The sequence below is a fragment of the Silurus meridionalis genome, chromosome 23 (assembly GCF_014805685.1).
Source record: "Silurus meridionalis isolate SWU-2019-XX chromosome 23, ASM1480568v1, whole genome shotgun sequence".
NCBI classification, from domain to species: domain Eukaryota; kingdom Metazoa; phylum Chordata; class Actinopteri; order Siluriformes; family Siluridae; genus Silurus; species Silurus meridionalis.
This window is the reverse complement of record NC_060906.1, coordinates 1,787,801-1,803,836: the sequence shown is the minus strand read 5'-3', so window position 1 is coordinate 1,803,836 and position 16,036 is coordinate 1,787,801.

Sequence of the window (16,036 nt, the reverse complement as noted above, 5' to 3'; positions counted from 1 at the left end):
CTGCATATGCTGACAGGTAGAGTGAAGCATTAGCGTGTGAAATATTAAACCAGAAAGAGAACTCCTTAGATTGATTAAAGAGGTTCAATTGCAAGAGTGTACAACATTCCTGAGAGGGAACAGACCTGCCTGATCCCTCTGTACACTCTAAAAGGGGCACATAAACCACCATTAACCTTCAGTACACTCTTACTTCCACTGAACAGTACCTTGATCATGGCTATGAAACCGGGGTTGAACCCAAAGTTTTCCAGCACCTTCCACAATTATTTATGCTCAACCCGGTCAAAAGCCTTTTTACTGGTCTAGGAGAATCAGACCAGTCTTTAAACCCAATAGCCTGAAAATGTCCAAAATGTCACAAATTAAGTAAATGTTGTCAGAAATAGACCTGCGAGGCAAACAGAACGTCTGGTCATGGTGAATGATCTGCTCCATCACCCTCATCAGTCTTGATGCTAATGCTTTTGACAGCAGCTTGCAGTCAGTGCACAGTAGCGACAATGGGCACCAGTTTTTATAGCTGGGTCAGGTCTCCCTTTTTTGGCAACAGGGTCAAGATGCCTCTCTGCCCTATTACTTTCCAGAATGCCTTGAAGAACTCGACAGGGAGACCATCTATTCCTTGCGCCTGCCAATTATTCATGCCTTGTAGAGCCTCCTGAAGCTCAGACAGTGACAGCTCCCTGTCCAACTCCCTGGCAACCAACTCTGTGAGCTTAGGCAAGTCTTTAAGGAAGCTCTCTTTCACCTCCTATGCCCCCGACCTCTCGGTGCTATACAGCTTTAAATAGAAGCTGACTGTCTGCTGGCGAATCTTAGAAGGCTCTGATATGAGATCCCCTGATTCTGTTTGCACAGCATGCATAAATTTTTTTTGTCCATTCTTTTGCTCAAAACTGAAGAAGAACTTAAAAGGAGCATCCATCTCATTTTGTTTTTGAGGGCTTCAATATGCCCTTGATTTACTGTGGCCTCCAAACGCTGGAGTTCCACCGTCTCTATCTCCAGAGCTTTCAGAGATCTGGCAATGTCTCTTGTGACATTGAGAGTGTACTGTTGACAGAAAATTTAAATTTGTGCTTTTGCTGTAGGGAGTTAAAAGCTGCCTTTTCACGTTTAAAACAATTCGATAAAAAATAAAAGACTCTCTAAAATTAGCATCCTCTAAAAGTGCGGTGTTAAAATGCCAGTAGGCGCTCTTAGGTTTAATATTCTTTTTACTGATGGTGCACTGAACCATGCAGTAATCAGAGATGCCTACTGGAAAAATAGAACATCTTGTAAAAAATGTTTTGCTGATGTTTAAAACAATAAAATGGATCTAATCTCGCCAGGAAGAGCGTGTTGTCTATGGAGTGGGCCCACGTGTACTGTCTCTATTTTTTATTAAAATATCTCCATATGTCACAGAGATTGTAGGTCTCCACCAACTCCCACAGACGCTTACAGGAAGCTACATGAGGTTCTGCATGGTTTCTGTCTATATTGTCTGATGTACAATTAAAATCTCCTCCCAAAACTAAAAGCTCTGCAGTGCTGCAGTTTAAAATTACATCATTGAGTTTGTGTAAAAACTTCATTCTCTCCACTGCACTGGTGGGAGCGTCCACACAGATAAACACTAAAACCTCATTCTCATAAAAAAACATTTACTTTTAAAAGCCTCCCGTTTAAAATGTATTCTACATTTTAAGAACCAGGAATAATATTGCAAATAAAAAGCAGGGCAACACCACCACTAAGTGACGTGTTATGTCTTAAAATCACCAACCAGTCCCACTGCTTCACCCAGTCAGCAGCATTACTGCTGTCACTGTGGGTCTCCTGCAGCATAACAACATTAACACGCTTCTGTCTTATAAGCTCAAAGCTTTTTTCTCTTTCTATAATCCCTCTCATCGTTAATATTAAGACTCAACTTGAAACCCGTTCATTAAAAAATTTAATAAAATTAAAACAAACAAATGCTAAAAGAACTAAAAATAAAAGACCACACACTATTAGTCTTCATCAGAGTTTTCCCTATTGACCTTCGTTATCATCTTTTTTAATCTAAAGATTTCCTGATCAGTAAAAGCTCCTTCTCTTCTAAAGTGCTTTATATCGTTGACGAAATGCATGGGGTCCGGGAAAAACTCCTCGACTAATACGTTCTTCTGCCACTTAGTGGTTCTTAAAAACTCTTTAATGTCCTCAGCGCTATATAATACGTTCAACGGTTCCTCCTGAGAGTCTAGATTAAAAACTGAATCAGACATTGTGTCTTCACCTTCATGTCTTTCTTCACCTGCTTCTTCCCCTGTCCCCTACCTCACTTCTTTCTTTTTAGTTGGCAAAAAATTGGCAAAACGACAACCGCTCTCGTGCTCTACATGCCACGCACACCCTTCCACCACACATGCGCAGAGAGAGTGGGAAAGGGAGACATAGGGAGGGAGGAGGAGAGGAGGGATGGAGGAGAGAGAGGGGGGATAGAGAAAGAGAGAGAGGATGGGAGGGAGAAAGAGAGATTTGACTTATGTCTCTTTATTGCAAAAAGGTAAAAAAGATTTAGAAAAGTTGGAACATTTGATTGAATTGAAATTTTAAGTTGCAGAAAGCCGTTATTGTCAGGGTGCGAGCGAAACAAAAGGCAGAAGCCAGAGTACAGCTTGCTTGGGGTTTAATGGCATGCATGAGAGAGATACACACACACACACACGCGCGCACGGCAGTCTTTCGGTTGAGAGAGAGTCAGAGTTGCGCATTGGGAGAAGCGTAGCTGACCCGAAGATGCACGGGGAGGGGAAGCGCAACCGGTACGGGATTCTGGAGTCCGAATGGAACGGATGAGAGGAGTCCTGTATGACAAACGGAACGTGAAAACATGCAGCACGGAAAGTCCAACATAAACACACACACACGCATGCACGTGCGCACACACACTCACACACACACACAGCAGTCGCAGGAGTCCGGGGGCGAGACATCGCCTTCAGGGGAGCTCAGTGAGACCTCACCATCAAAGGAGCGCGGTAGCGAGGCGGAGGAGGAGCTCAAAGGCGTGATGTCGCCATCGGAGGAGCACAAAGGGGAGACGTCATCGACGAAGGAGCTCGACGGCGAGACGTCGTCGACGAAGGAGCTCGGAGTCATGATGTCGCCATCAGAGGAGCTCGGAGGCGTGGCGCCGCCATCGGAGGAGCTCGGAGGCGTGACGCCGCCGTCGGAGAAGCTCGGAGGCGAGACGTCGCCATCGGAGGAGCTCGGAGGCGAGACGTGCTGGAGCGGAGAGGAGCTCTCGGAGACTCTGTGGAGCGGAGAGGAGCTATCGGGGCGCTCTGTCCCAGAGCTCCTCTCTGTCCCAGAGAGGAGCTCTGGGACAGAGAGGAGCTCTGTGACGTGGCTTCACCTCCAGGGGGACAGTGAGGCGAGCCTCGCCATCGAGGAGACCGTGAGGTGAGCTGTCGCCTTCTGGGAGATTGTGAGGCATACAGTCGCCATCGGGGAGACTGTGGGGCGGTGGTACGACGTTCCATTCACGACCAGGCCGTGGTGCGACGTCCCTTTCCCGGCCAGGCAGCGGTGCGACGACCCTTTCGCGGCCAAGCTGAGTGCTCCGAAGCGGAACGGAGCTGTCCTGGAGGTCCTGGAGCGGAACAGAGCTCGCCTGGAGACCTTGGCGTGAAACGGGGCGTGCCTGGAGACCTTGGCGCAGAACGAGGCTTGCCTGGAGACCTTGGCGCCGAACTGAGCTCTCGTGGACTCTTTGGAGCTGAGAGAAGCTCTCGTAGACTCTCTGGAGCTGAGAGGAGCTCTCCTGGCGGTCCTGGAGCGGAGCTGAGCTCTATTGGCGGTCCTGGAGCAGAGCTGAGCTCTCCTGGCAGTCCTGGAGCAGAGCTGAGCTCTCCTGGAAATTCTGGGGCGGCGTGGCGCGTCCACGGGAACCCCGGAACAGAGCGGCGTGCTCGTGAAAACTCTGGAGTGGAAAGGAGCTCTCCCAGAAACCCTGGAGCTGAACAGAGCTGTCCCGGAAACCCTGGAACGGAAAGGAGCTGTCCTGGAAACTCTGGAGCGGAACGGAGCGGTCCCGGAATGGAGCGGTCCTGGAACGGAGCAGTCCCGGACACACTGGAGCGGAGAGGTACTCTCGGGGACACACTGGAGCGGAGAGGTGCTCTCTGGGACACACTGGAGCGGAGAGGAGCTCACCTGGAGGTCCTGGAGTAGGGTAAGGATCTCCTGGAGGCCCTGGGGTGGAGTAGAGCCGTCCTGTAGGACCTGAAGCAGGGCGGAGGTCTCCTGGAGGTCCTGGGGCAAAGCGCTGCCGTCCTGGAGGGCCTGGAGCAAGTTCTGGAGCAGGGTGGTGATCCCCTGGAGGTCCTGGGACGGAGCTCTCCGGGATACACTGGAGTGGATCCGTGCTTTCGGTAGCGGGAGAGAAATGGTGGAGATCGGCGGTGACCATCCCTAGTTCCCTGGTGAGAAGCCAGATAAACCGGGCGCACGAGCCGAATTTGCCACCAGAGGCGCTCCACAACTCACTGGCCAGAGAAAGGGGTTCACCAGACAGCAGAGAAATGTGGAGTGTAATCTTGTCTGCTTCAGTGGGGTAAGAGGATGAATAAAAGCTTATATATTCACCGATGCCCCGTATGAATCAGCCCCACACAGCCCTGTCGCCGGAGAAGCTAGCCGGGAAATCCATGACGTCATCACAGAGAGAGAATGCAGTGCGAATCCTACCTCCGAGGTTTCGGTTCGTGCCGGGACCACGACGGTAATCCGATCATTTTCCTTCATTTTTTTTTTTTTTTGTATATTCCTTTTCAGGGGTTCGTTATTCTGTCAGGGTGCGAGCGAAACAAAAGGAGGAGCCGGACTACAGCTCGCTTGCACACACACAAACACGCACGCACGTCAGTCTTTCAGTTAAAAGAGAGTCAGAGTTGAGCATTGGGAGAAGCGTAGCTGACCTGAGATGCACGGGGAGGGGAAGCGCAGCCGGTACGGGATTCTGGAGTCCGAATGGAATGGATGAGAGGAGTCCTGTATGACAACCGGAACGTGAATACATGCAGCACGGAAAGTCCAACATAAACACACACACGCGTGCACGCACACACACACACACAGCAGTCCTTGAGAGTCCGAAGTGCGCTTGGGGACGAAGTGTAGCGGATCCGAGATGCACGGAGTGGTAAAGTGCAGGATAGTAGATCTACCGGATAGTAGATTCCGAATGGAACGGATTGCATACAGTACCGCATGCAACAGCGAACACATGCAGCAGTACGTAACACCTAACACATTCAATAACGAACGCCGGGAGTGATGAGGAGCTTCAGGTGTGCGTGATTAGGCCTGGAGCTCCAGAGAGAATGAAGGTATGATTGATGATGAGCTCCAGGTGTGCTCCCGGAGGCATAGAGAGCCACCAAAGGGGGCGTGGCAGGTGGTTCCCTGACAGTTATGATCAACATCACAACAACATTCATTTATTCCTCATTTGCACTGAAGAGTTCCTGAACATCTGCTGATAAACAAACTGGATTTTTACTCATGTTTGTATTAATTCAATTCAATTCAATTCAGTTCATTCTTTTCCATTTCACTTCCTTTTCTACACAATCATATGATCATTTCACTTCCCCAAATAAAAAGTTCAGTAGTAGCTGAGTATCTTTGCTGCTCTTTGCATATTTGGGGCCATAAACAAAGTGTTTACATTTCCATGTGCGGCATCAAGCAGACGCCCGTGTCCAGAGTGACGTCCAGAAGTGCTTTAAGCCTCAATACACTTTACATGCACTTTCCCGATCTTCCATCACTGACTCATAGATTCAAACCTCTTCTTCTCTTTTTTCCATTCTTTCCAAAAGTGTTTGAAGTTTTCACACAATGTTTTTTCCTGTAAAGTTTATTACTGAAATTCCAGTAGGAACTTCTGTGTTCTTGTTATTAGTGTGCACTCGACTGGGATTAGTTTATGGTCTGAAAGTGGTGTTGGGAGAAGATCAGAGTGTGTGAGCATGTTCCTCATGGTGTGTGTGATATGTAGAACATGTCTAAACGTGCTGCAGAAACCCTGCCTGTGCGGAACTTCACCCACGTGTACTGACGTGTTCGTGGGTTGTTTTCTCTCCATCTGTCTGAGAAGTAGTTCTTACTACTTGTGTTAGGAGCAGAAATATTTACAAACAAAACATTGAAGTGGTTGATTTCAGCTCTCACTATGAGGGTCTACCTGCTTCTACCTCATCCTGTGAGACTCCAGCACTAATATTAGATCCATGACTCAAGATTTTTCCTCCTTTCCATCACAAGCCCCAATCCACCTCATTGTCCTCGTCACTATGTGTCTCCTGCAGGAAGATTATACTCAGTTTCTTTAAGCCTTTACTTTCTGAATTATTTCTCTTTTTTTCTGTCCTTTATCTCATTTATGCTCAGGGATCCCACCTGCAGAATCTCCATGAGAAAGAGAGAGATAATAGAGAGCTGATAGAGAGGAAAACAGGAGAGGAAACATGATGACTATGTAGATTTCCCCTTGTTAGTCTCTTTTCCAGGTTGTTCACCGTGTGTGATTGCTGTTGAGAGTTTTTTTAATAAAGATGTTTCTGCTGTGGTGTGGTTCAGAGCGAACATGTTTTCCTCAGAAGACAAACATTTCTAGATGGGGAAAGAAATCGCTTACTTCAACTCCTCCTTTTCCTTTAATCTCATTAAAAAACATCTTTGTATTTGTTTGACAGAGTAAAGATACTTTTCAGACGTGTCTGACCACTGTTCCTCATCTCTGATGCTCTAAAGAGAACGCCAAGATAAATCACTCAGCTGCTCGGTCAGGGCTTCCTCCATCTCACAAAGCTAAGCTCCCTCAGCTCCCACAGCCACCACCTAAACTCATTCTTTACTTCCCTTATTGGTCTTTTCACTCTTCTCTAACTTTACCATTCACATCACTGACTATCACACTCATCACTGACCATCACACTCATCACTGACCATCACACTCATCACTGATCAAGAGAGAGAAAAGGAGAAAGATGTAAAGTGAGATGTTTGAAATCTAAATGTGGAGTAAAAGAAGCTGTAGGTTCTTCTGCTCCAGACAGTATTTTCAGGTGTTAATCTACTGGAAATACAGATTTAATGCTGCAGGTTTAATTGGACTTTTGAGCTGCAATAAAAGTCACAACAGCTCAATTCTACACTGAGGGATTTTTGTAGCTTGTTAGATATTAGATCATCTTCTCTTTTTTCATTATTCTGCCTTGCGACATTCACATTTATATCAACACTTTTGTACATTTATTAGATATTAGAAACTAAAACAATACAAAGTCAATACAAAGTCATGATAATAAAAAGATAAACATTAAATCAACACTCATTTAAACTAACAAACGAAATTACAAAATAAAATTACAAACTTCCTCCTCAGAACATTGATGCTGAACCTAAAAGCTCTGCTTCAGTCTCACTATTAGAGAATGTGTGTTACTGAGGAGCAGGTCATGTGACTCTCAGAGATGATCTTACCTTAGTATCTCCAGTTTACAGTGAGGATTCTCCAGTACAGCAGAGAGAAACTTCACTCCTGAGTCTCCTACTTTATTCCCAGACAGATACAGTTCTCTCAGGTGTGAGGGGTTTGATCTCAGAGCTGAAGCGAGAGCAGCACAGCCTTCATCTGATACTCCACAATCACACAACCTGCAGATACACAATGACACACACTTCACTCTCTCAGTTTCTACACATTACACATCCTTTGGATGAATGGATGTGTGGATGGATGGATGGATGGATGGATGGATGGATGGATGGATGTGTGGATGGATGGATGGATGGATGGAGAATACATGTTATTATGGACATAAAAATATAAAATTAAAACAAATGAAACAAACAAACAATCAAAGTCAAAACATAAACCCAAAACTCAAATAAACAACATATCTATTTCTCTCAATACAACACAAATAATGTTATTAAACTGACTGTTTTACAAGACTCAAATCATGTGTGTGTGTGTTCAATTAAACACTCTAGCTTTTAAAAAATTCAAAAACAGTTACATCATCTTGATTTGGTCTGTTTTCAATTCTGTTTCTAATTGTGACATATATTACAAGTTTTGTTTGTCCAACAATAAAATTAATCAACTGCCATTTTATTCTCTGCTTTTGACAAAATCTCAATCAAACTAAAAAGTAGTTTCTGAAATCTTAAAAGAATTCATCAAGGTAGATAATCTGAAACATTCTGACAAAACACTTCTACAGCTCTTTTCCTTCAGCTAAACTCAGATCCATCTCTTTAGACCTTCTATATCCAGCAGTGTGCTACATACCTCTTAAATCAGGAGAAATGGTGATTTTGGAAAATTACATATCTGAATCACTTCATCAGCAAAGTTCTGTAACATAATTAATTCTTCCTCTGTTGATCTATTTTTCCAGAGTTTTAAAATAAATTCAGTATGGCATGAGGACCTCTGACCTAAAATGGCGGCCAGTGCAGGAGCATCACTTAAATGAGGCTCAGCCACATCAATTACGTTCCTTAACTTCACCATACCAGAGCCACAAAGTCTTAATGAAAGACCTGCAAACACTCATTTGATAAGACAAAGGAATCCTTTAACCAAAGGCTCCTCAAGCAACCAAAACAATGACTCTGTTTTACAAACCTTGATAAAACTGAAAAGTCCCCACATTTTAAATAGTCCATGATAAAAAGAAGGAAGTCCTTTTGAAATTCAATTGTTTGTGATCCGTAAATACCAGAGTACTGTCAAATCCAAGTCCATCGATCTGCTGTAATATGTTCTGAGCCACGTTCCTCCAAACTAGATCTTCAGACCCAGTTAACAGTCTCTGGATAAACTGCAAGCGAAAAGTTGCAAGTCTACTAAACAGATGCACCAGACCTTGCACCAGACCTCCTTCTTCCACAGGCAGGAAAAGTAGGCTTTGAGAGACCAGTGAAGCCATCCCAGTCCTGCGTTGCTTGTAATCTGGAAAGCAGACCTGAAGGAGGGTCTACACACACAAATCTGTGCCACAATGTTGAAGCAGCCAAATTGTTCATTATTAAAACACGTCCTCTAAAGGAAAGTTGTGGATGAATCCACTTCCAGTTTTTAAACATGCCCTTTATTTTTTCAACCAGCCCAAACCAGTTCTTTTCTTGTGTGACAGCATCTCCAATAAACACTCCTACATATTTAAGACCTTCTTTTTTCCAAGTTAACCCACCCGGTAATAACGTGGCCCCTTCTCCCATTTTCCAACAATTAAGGCATCACTCTTCAATTTATTTTAGCAGCAGATATATTTCAAACTCTTGAATGATTTTTACTTGAGTATTTATATCATTCTGCCCATTGACCATCATCATTCATCTCAGCATAACATGAGGTAACATGGTTCTATATTAGACCATCATTTGTTTAATAATGGTTCAATTGCTAAGGAGTAAAGCGTTCCAGAGAGTTACAACCTTGTCTGATGCCCCTGTTAACACTAAAAGGCAGACAAACCATTGATTTTCAATGTCATACTTCCAAAAAAGAACATGTGTTCCAAGATATTGGTGCTCAACCCTATCAAAAGCTTTTTCCTGATCAATGGAGATGAGCCCTAAATTAATGCCCAATAGGCCAGCAACCTCTATTACATCTCCAACAAGAAAAATCTTCTCAGAAATAGACCTACCAGGTAGACAATAAGTCTGGTCAGGATGTATGATGTCCCCTATCACTTCTCTTAATCTATTTGCCAGAGTTTTGGAAAAGATTTTCAGATCGGAGCACAACAGGCTCACTGGTCTCCAGTTGTTAATTTCCTGAAGGTCACCTTTCTTGGGTAGGAGTCACAGCTCCTACAGCTCACTGGTAAAACCCTCAGCTATGCTCTCATTGAGAACATCCAAGAGATCTTCACCCAACACCTCCCAAAAGACTTTATAAAACTCAATTGGGAGCCCATCAAATCCTGGAGCTTTTCCACTCTCCATAATCTGCAATGGCTTCCATAGCTCCTGTGCACACAAAGGCTTCTCTAGCGCCTCCTTCGACTTTTTGAAGCTTACCTTGATAAAAACTGGCAGACATTTCCTCATCATCTTTATATTCACTCCCATACAGATCCTTCTAGAACCTTCCAGCCCTTTCTCTTATTTTAGACAGCACTGTAAGCTCCTGCCTGTTCTCTGATCACAATGAGTGAATGTATCTACTCTGGCCATTTTTTCTTTTCAAATGAAAAAAGAATTTGGATGCAGCATCCATTTGTGTTCCGTTTTGTTAGCGTGACCTGACCAATGCACCTTTTGCCTTCACGCCTAACAGGTCTGCAAGAAACATCCTTTTGGACTTGAGAACATCAACACTATTTTGTTCTCCAGTAGACTCAAATTGTTTGTACATCTACTGTTTCCTCTTCAAGTTCTTTAATTTTAGAATATTTTTTGAAAGTATACTGTTGACATAACTTAATTTCAACTTTTCCAACATCCCACCATTGTTTTACATTTATAAAACTCTTTTTTTATTATTACAATTCCTTTAAAAAAAACCTCTTTAAACTTTGCATCACTCAACAAAGAGACATTGCCATAGGAACTCTTTACCTTATATTTGATATAAACACTTTACAGACAACAATATCATGATCAGAAACCCCAGAAGGACTTACAGCTCTTCACAATATTTAAATGATGTTTAAAACAGTAGTCATCTAATCTAATAAAGAAATAACATTCTCTCAGTGTGCAACCATGAATATTGTTTATCATTGTTGTTTAAAATCTCCATATATTCACAGTTTATGGGTTTCAGTCAAAGTGCACATCACAGCTATACATCTCAGCGTGATTCCATCTAATACACATTTGTACAATTAACATCACCTAAAACACATTCATCTGAATTACAACTCTGCAAAATTCCATTAAGATCATGAAGAAAACAAACTCTCTCATTAGCATTATTAAGCAAACATTAAAACATTACATTTTTCAAACCAGCAATTTCTTGCTTCACCTCAGAAGAGACAGGAGTGAATGTGCAGAAAGCACAGCTACTCCTCCTCTAGAAGAGCTGATGTGAGCACACCACCACCCCTTCCCTTCTTTCCTCCAATTCATTTCATTTAAAACATCACTGTACGTCTCCTGAATAAACATCACATCAATTCTCTTCTGTCTTAATAATTCAAATAACAATGTCCTTTTATAAGCATCTCGTGCAGCATTTATATTAAGAGCCTTTTCTCAGCACACTCATAAAGAAGAATGAGAGAAGGATCACACACAAGACAAATTTCAGCATGTGAAGGCAGAGAAAACTACATTGTTTCAAACCCCATCCTCTGCCTGAAGTTCTGATCTTCATTTAGCAGGAATTTTCCTTCATCTATATATTTCCTGAACGGTGAACTTTTCTTCATCTTCACTTCACATTAACATCCCAACAGAATCAACACATTTGTGATCAGGAAAAGAATCTGTAACCTGCACATTTTCATCTTTTTATCTTTGTAAAAAGATTTGACTTTATCAAAAGAATAGTCACTACATGTCTTCCTTCTGCTCTTATTGTCCAGAGTTTCACTGTCAGAATCTTCAACAGGACTTTGATTCTCATTCATTAACTTGTGTTTGATCATCTAATTCAGCAGAACCAGTGAGAACAGTATCTCAGCCTGATCATTCAGCAGAACCAGTGAGAACAGTATCTTAAGCCTGATCCCATTCAGAACCAGTGAGAACAGTATCTCAGCCTGATCATTCAGCAGAACCAGTGAGAACAGTATCTCCAGCCTGATCATTCAGCAGAACCAGTGAGAACAGTATCTCAGCCTGATCATTCAGCAGAACCAGTGAGAACAGTATCTCAGCCTGATCCCATTCAGCAGAACCAGTGAGAACAGTATCTCAGCCTGATCATTCAGCAGATGTGTGAGAACAGTATCTCAGCCTGATCATTCAGCAGAACCAGTGAGAACAGTATCTCCAGCCTGATCCCATTCAGAACCAGTGAACAGTATCTCAGCCTGATCATTCAGCAGAACCAGTGAGAACAGTATCTCCAGCCTGATCACATTCAGCAGAACCAGTGAACAGTATCTCAGCCTGATCATTCAGCAGAACCAGTGAACAGTATCTCCAGCCTGATCACATTCAGGAGAACCAGAGAACAGTGTCTCAGCCTTTTCATCAGGTACATTCCTGTGTGGTCTGTACACAGGAACTTCTAATGTGCTCCTCCTCTCCACACTTAAAACATCTCATAGTCTCAGAACTTACATACACAACACAGTCAAAGCCATCGATTCTGAATTTAAAGACTTGATGACTTTTAGACCATAGACTTGTGGTCTAAAAGAGACTACATGTTTAAGTAAAGGGATTTACAGCCGAGCAGAACTTTCCTCATTTGTGAAACAATTTTTCCATATCTACACAATTCCGTTATCATTCATCTTTTATAAACGGGGGAACATTGGACAAAATGATCTTTTTTGCCGGTTGGACTGAGGGAATTACTGGAGTAAACGTCTCCTGAATAACAACTCCATTTTCATGTTTACTTTCTCAATGTTCTCTAAAAATCACCACAGCTGTTCATTCAGAGTCTGACATTATACTGTCATGTCCAACAATCTCTAAACTGAGTCTTCAATACAATTCATCTAGCAATCTTGATGTGAGAAAAACTCATGTGAGTCTGAGAATTGTATGGTGCACTTCACTTCCTGAACATCTCACACAAAACCAAGTTCAACTCTGACACAGAAGCAAAGTAGCTGGAAAAAAAAGGAAAAATGTCTCTACTCTCAAAAATAATTAGCGACAACATTATTAGCAGAAATGGTTAGCAGAAAAAGAGAGAGAGAGAGTGAGTGTGTGTGTGTGTGTGTGTGTGTGGTCAATCAACACTAATTTAAACTAACAAACAATAAAACTATAAAGTTCCTCCTCAGAACATTGATGCTGAACCTAAAAGCTCTGCTTCAGTCTCACTATTAGAGAATGTGTGTTACTGAGGAGCAGGTCATGTGACTCTCAGAGATGATCTTACCTCAGTATCTCCAGTTTACAGTGAGGATTCTCCAGTACAGCAGAGAGACACTTCACTCCTGAGTCTCCTACTTTATTCAGACAGATTCAGTTCTCTCAGGTGTGAGGGGTTTGATCTCAGAGCTGAGCGAGCAGCACAGCCTTCATCTGATACTCCACAATCACACAACCTGCAGATACACAATGACACATTTCTCTGTTCTACATCCATGTTTTGAAAATTGTTGTTATTGGATTGTTGTGTTTTGTGTAGAAAAGAGAGAACATGTGTGTGTTGTTGTGTTGTGTGTGTGTGTTTGTGTGTGTGAAAGAGAAAAGAGTGTCTGTGTTTGTGTGTGTGTGAGTGTGTGTCTGTGTGTGAGTGAGAGAGAGAGTGAGTGTGTGTGTGTGTGTGTGTGTAGAGTGTGTGTGTGTGTGTGAGTGTGTGTGTGTGTGAGTGTGTGTGTGTGTGTGTGGTCAATCAACACTAATTTAAACTAACAAACAAAACAAAAAATAAAACTATAAAGTTCCTCCTCAGAACATTGATGCTGAACCTAAAAGCTCTGCTTCAGTCTCACTATTAGAGAATGTGTGTTACTGAGGAGCAGGTCATGTGACTCTCAGAGATGATCTTACCTCAGTATCTCCAGTTTACAGTGAGGATTCTCCAGTACAGCAGAGACACTTCACTCCTGAGTCTCCTACTTTATTCACAGACAGATTCAGTTCTCTCAGGTGTGAGGGGTTTGATCTCAGAGCTGAAGCGAGAGCAGCACAGCCTTCATCTGATACTCCACAATCACACAACCTGCAGATACACAATGACACACTTCACTCTCTCAGTTTCTACACATTACACATCCTGTGTGTGTGAAATGTGGTGTGAGAAAAAAAAGTATAATATTTTATAAGTCAAAAAGTCAGAAATGTAAACAATAGATTGTGTAAATGAGAGAATTCAGATAAATAAACTGAATATTGAAATGGTTTATTCAGTGACAAGAACAAGTCTGTTTCTTTTATGCAGTGTGTGTGTGTGTGTGTGTGTGTGTGTGTGTGTGTGTGTGTGTGTGTGTGTTTGTGTGTGTGTGTGTGTGTGTGTGGCATGTTTAAGTGTTAAGTGATTGAAAAATTCTGTAGAGTTGTGTTATATTAAAACACTTAAACTGAGTTACAAAAAGTAAGCAGTTACTTTTCAGTTCATGCAGTTGTGAATTAAAATGAGCAACAGTGTCACTCACATGTGAGCTTGAACAAGTTGATTTCAGAGATTCTTCTGTGAAAGTATTCATTATTTAATGAGTCAGAAAGGAGAAAAGTAATTTAAGTGTGTTATGTATTGGTGAAAATCTTGTCAATCAAAATAATCATCAGTCAGTTTTCAGATTGTGTGTGTGTTTGTGTGTGTGTGTGTGTGTGTGTGTGTGTGTGTGTGTGTGTGTGTGTGTGTGTGTAATGTTTATAAATGAGACAGTATGAAAATTTAGTTTCTCATTGAGATCTGACATCAGAATAAATTTTCTGTAGACATTTCTGAGATACAGAAGAAACAAATTCACAATCATTTGCTCTTTGTAAGATAAATTCAGTCACTGTAATGTGAACTTTGTGCTTCAGTTTTCAGCTGTGATGAACAGAGAATGATGAACACCAGTCATATTTACAATTACGCCAGTGCAAAAGTAAATATAGATGCAAGTATACCGGGGTTGTAAAGATAATCGCACCAGTGGTATTTACTCTGGGTTAAAACCGGTAAACGAACAGAGAACTCTTTGACACCCATCTCAAAGTTAATTGTACTCAAGCTCTGTGCTTGCTCCTGATCAGGTTACAACGGAGACTGTGGCCAGGAAGCCGGATTATTTATACACTGCAGGTGAAAGGTAGAGAAAGAGAGTATGTTGGACACCTGTTAGCGACCTGAGCAATTGCCGATGGAACCTGGCTCAGATAATTATGAGCATAATCCAAGAAATCCCATAGTGTGTAGAATGAACCTCAGAAATCTCCAGGATTCTAGTCAGATTCTATTTTGCCCAGTGACAACCCTCTCTTAGAAGACCACTGTGAAGCAGTTTTGTGATCACCGAAGTACCTTAATGCACGTTAGACCCCACTATTTCTTACTACGAGGGGTCCTCGATTTCAACAGAGGAGATCAAAAATTGCACATTCCTTGCTTCGTCACTATCCAGCGTCACTATCTGCTAGCAGTAACACGTCGTCCTAAAACAACTCCATTCATGCAACATGCACACTAGCGTGCAGGACCAGGGTGCACAAAATTCAAGTCCTTTCCAGTTCCGTTTCAGCACCCTATGGTTACCCACGGGTTCGAAATCTAAAATGATGAGCTGGTAAGTAGAAAATGGTTGGCACCCACGCCACTTTCAACATGCCCATCACATATGCGTAAAAGATAGACCCCTATAAACGCCGCTGGCCTTACACCCTACTCCTCATGTGAAGCACGAGTCCAGACAGTAGCCAGGCGAGCCCACTCCCTGGAACACTAGGTGTTGTTCGATTCAGCGTGTGTGTCAGCCAAATGTTAATGTACCCTAGAACATCTCTCCTAGCTTGTAGGTAGGATCGACATTAGTCTCTAAGGGGAGATTCAAAGCGATTCTGACAATCAGCAATCTTTACCGTCACTTGATAGAGGTCGATTGAGGTTTAGAAGGCGATGTAAAAGATACAAAAGCCAGTCGGATGATAGTTTGGTCATATTTTCCAGAGCCCTAGTTGCTCGGAAATCAAGCATAAGACTATTCACTTTGTTCATCTATTGCACCCACGCCCATACCCTCATGGTGTGGTTTTTGTGTAAGCGTTGAATTAACCAGTGTGTGTGATTCCTCCTCAGAACATTGATGCTGAACCTAAAAGCTCTGCTTCAGTCTCACTATTAGAGAATGTGTGTTACTGAGGAGCAGGTCATGTGACTCTCAGAGAGATGATCTTACCTCAGTAT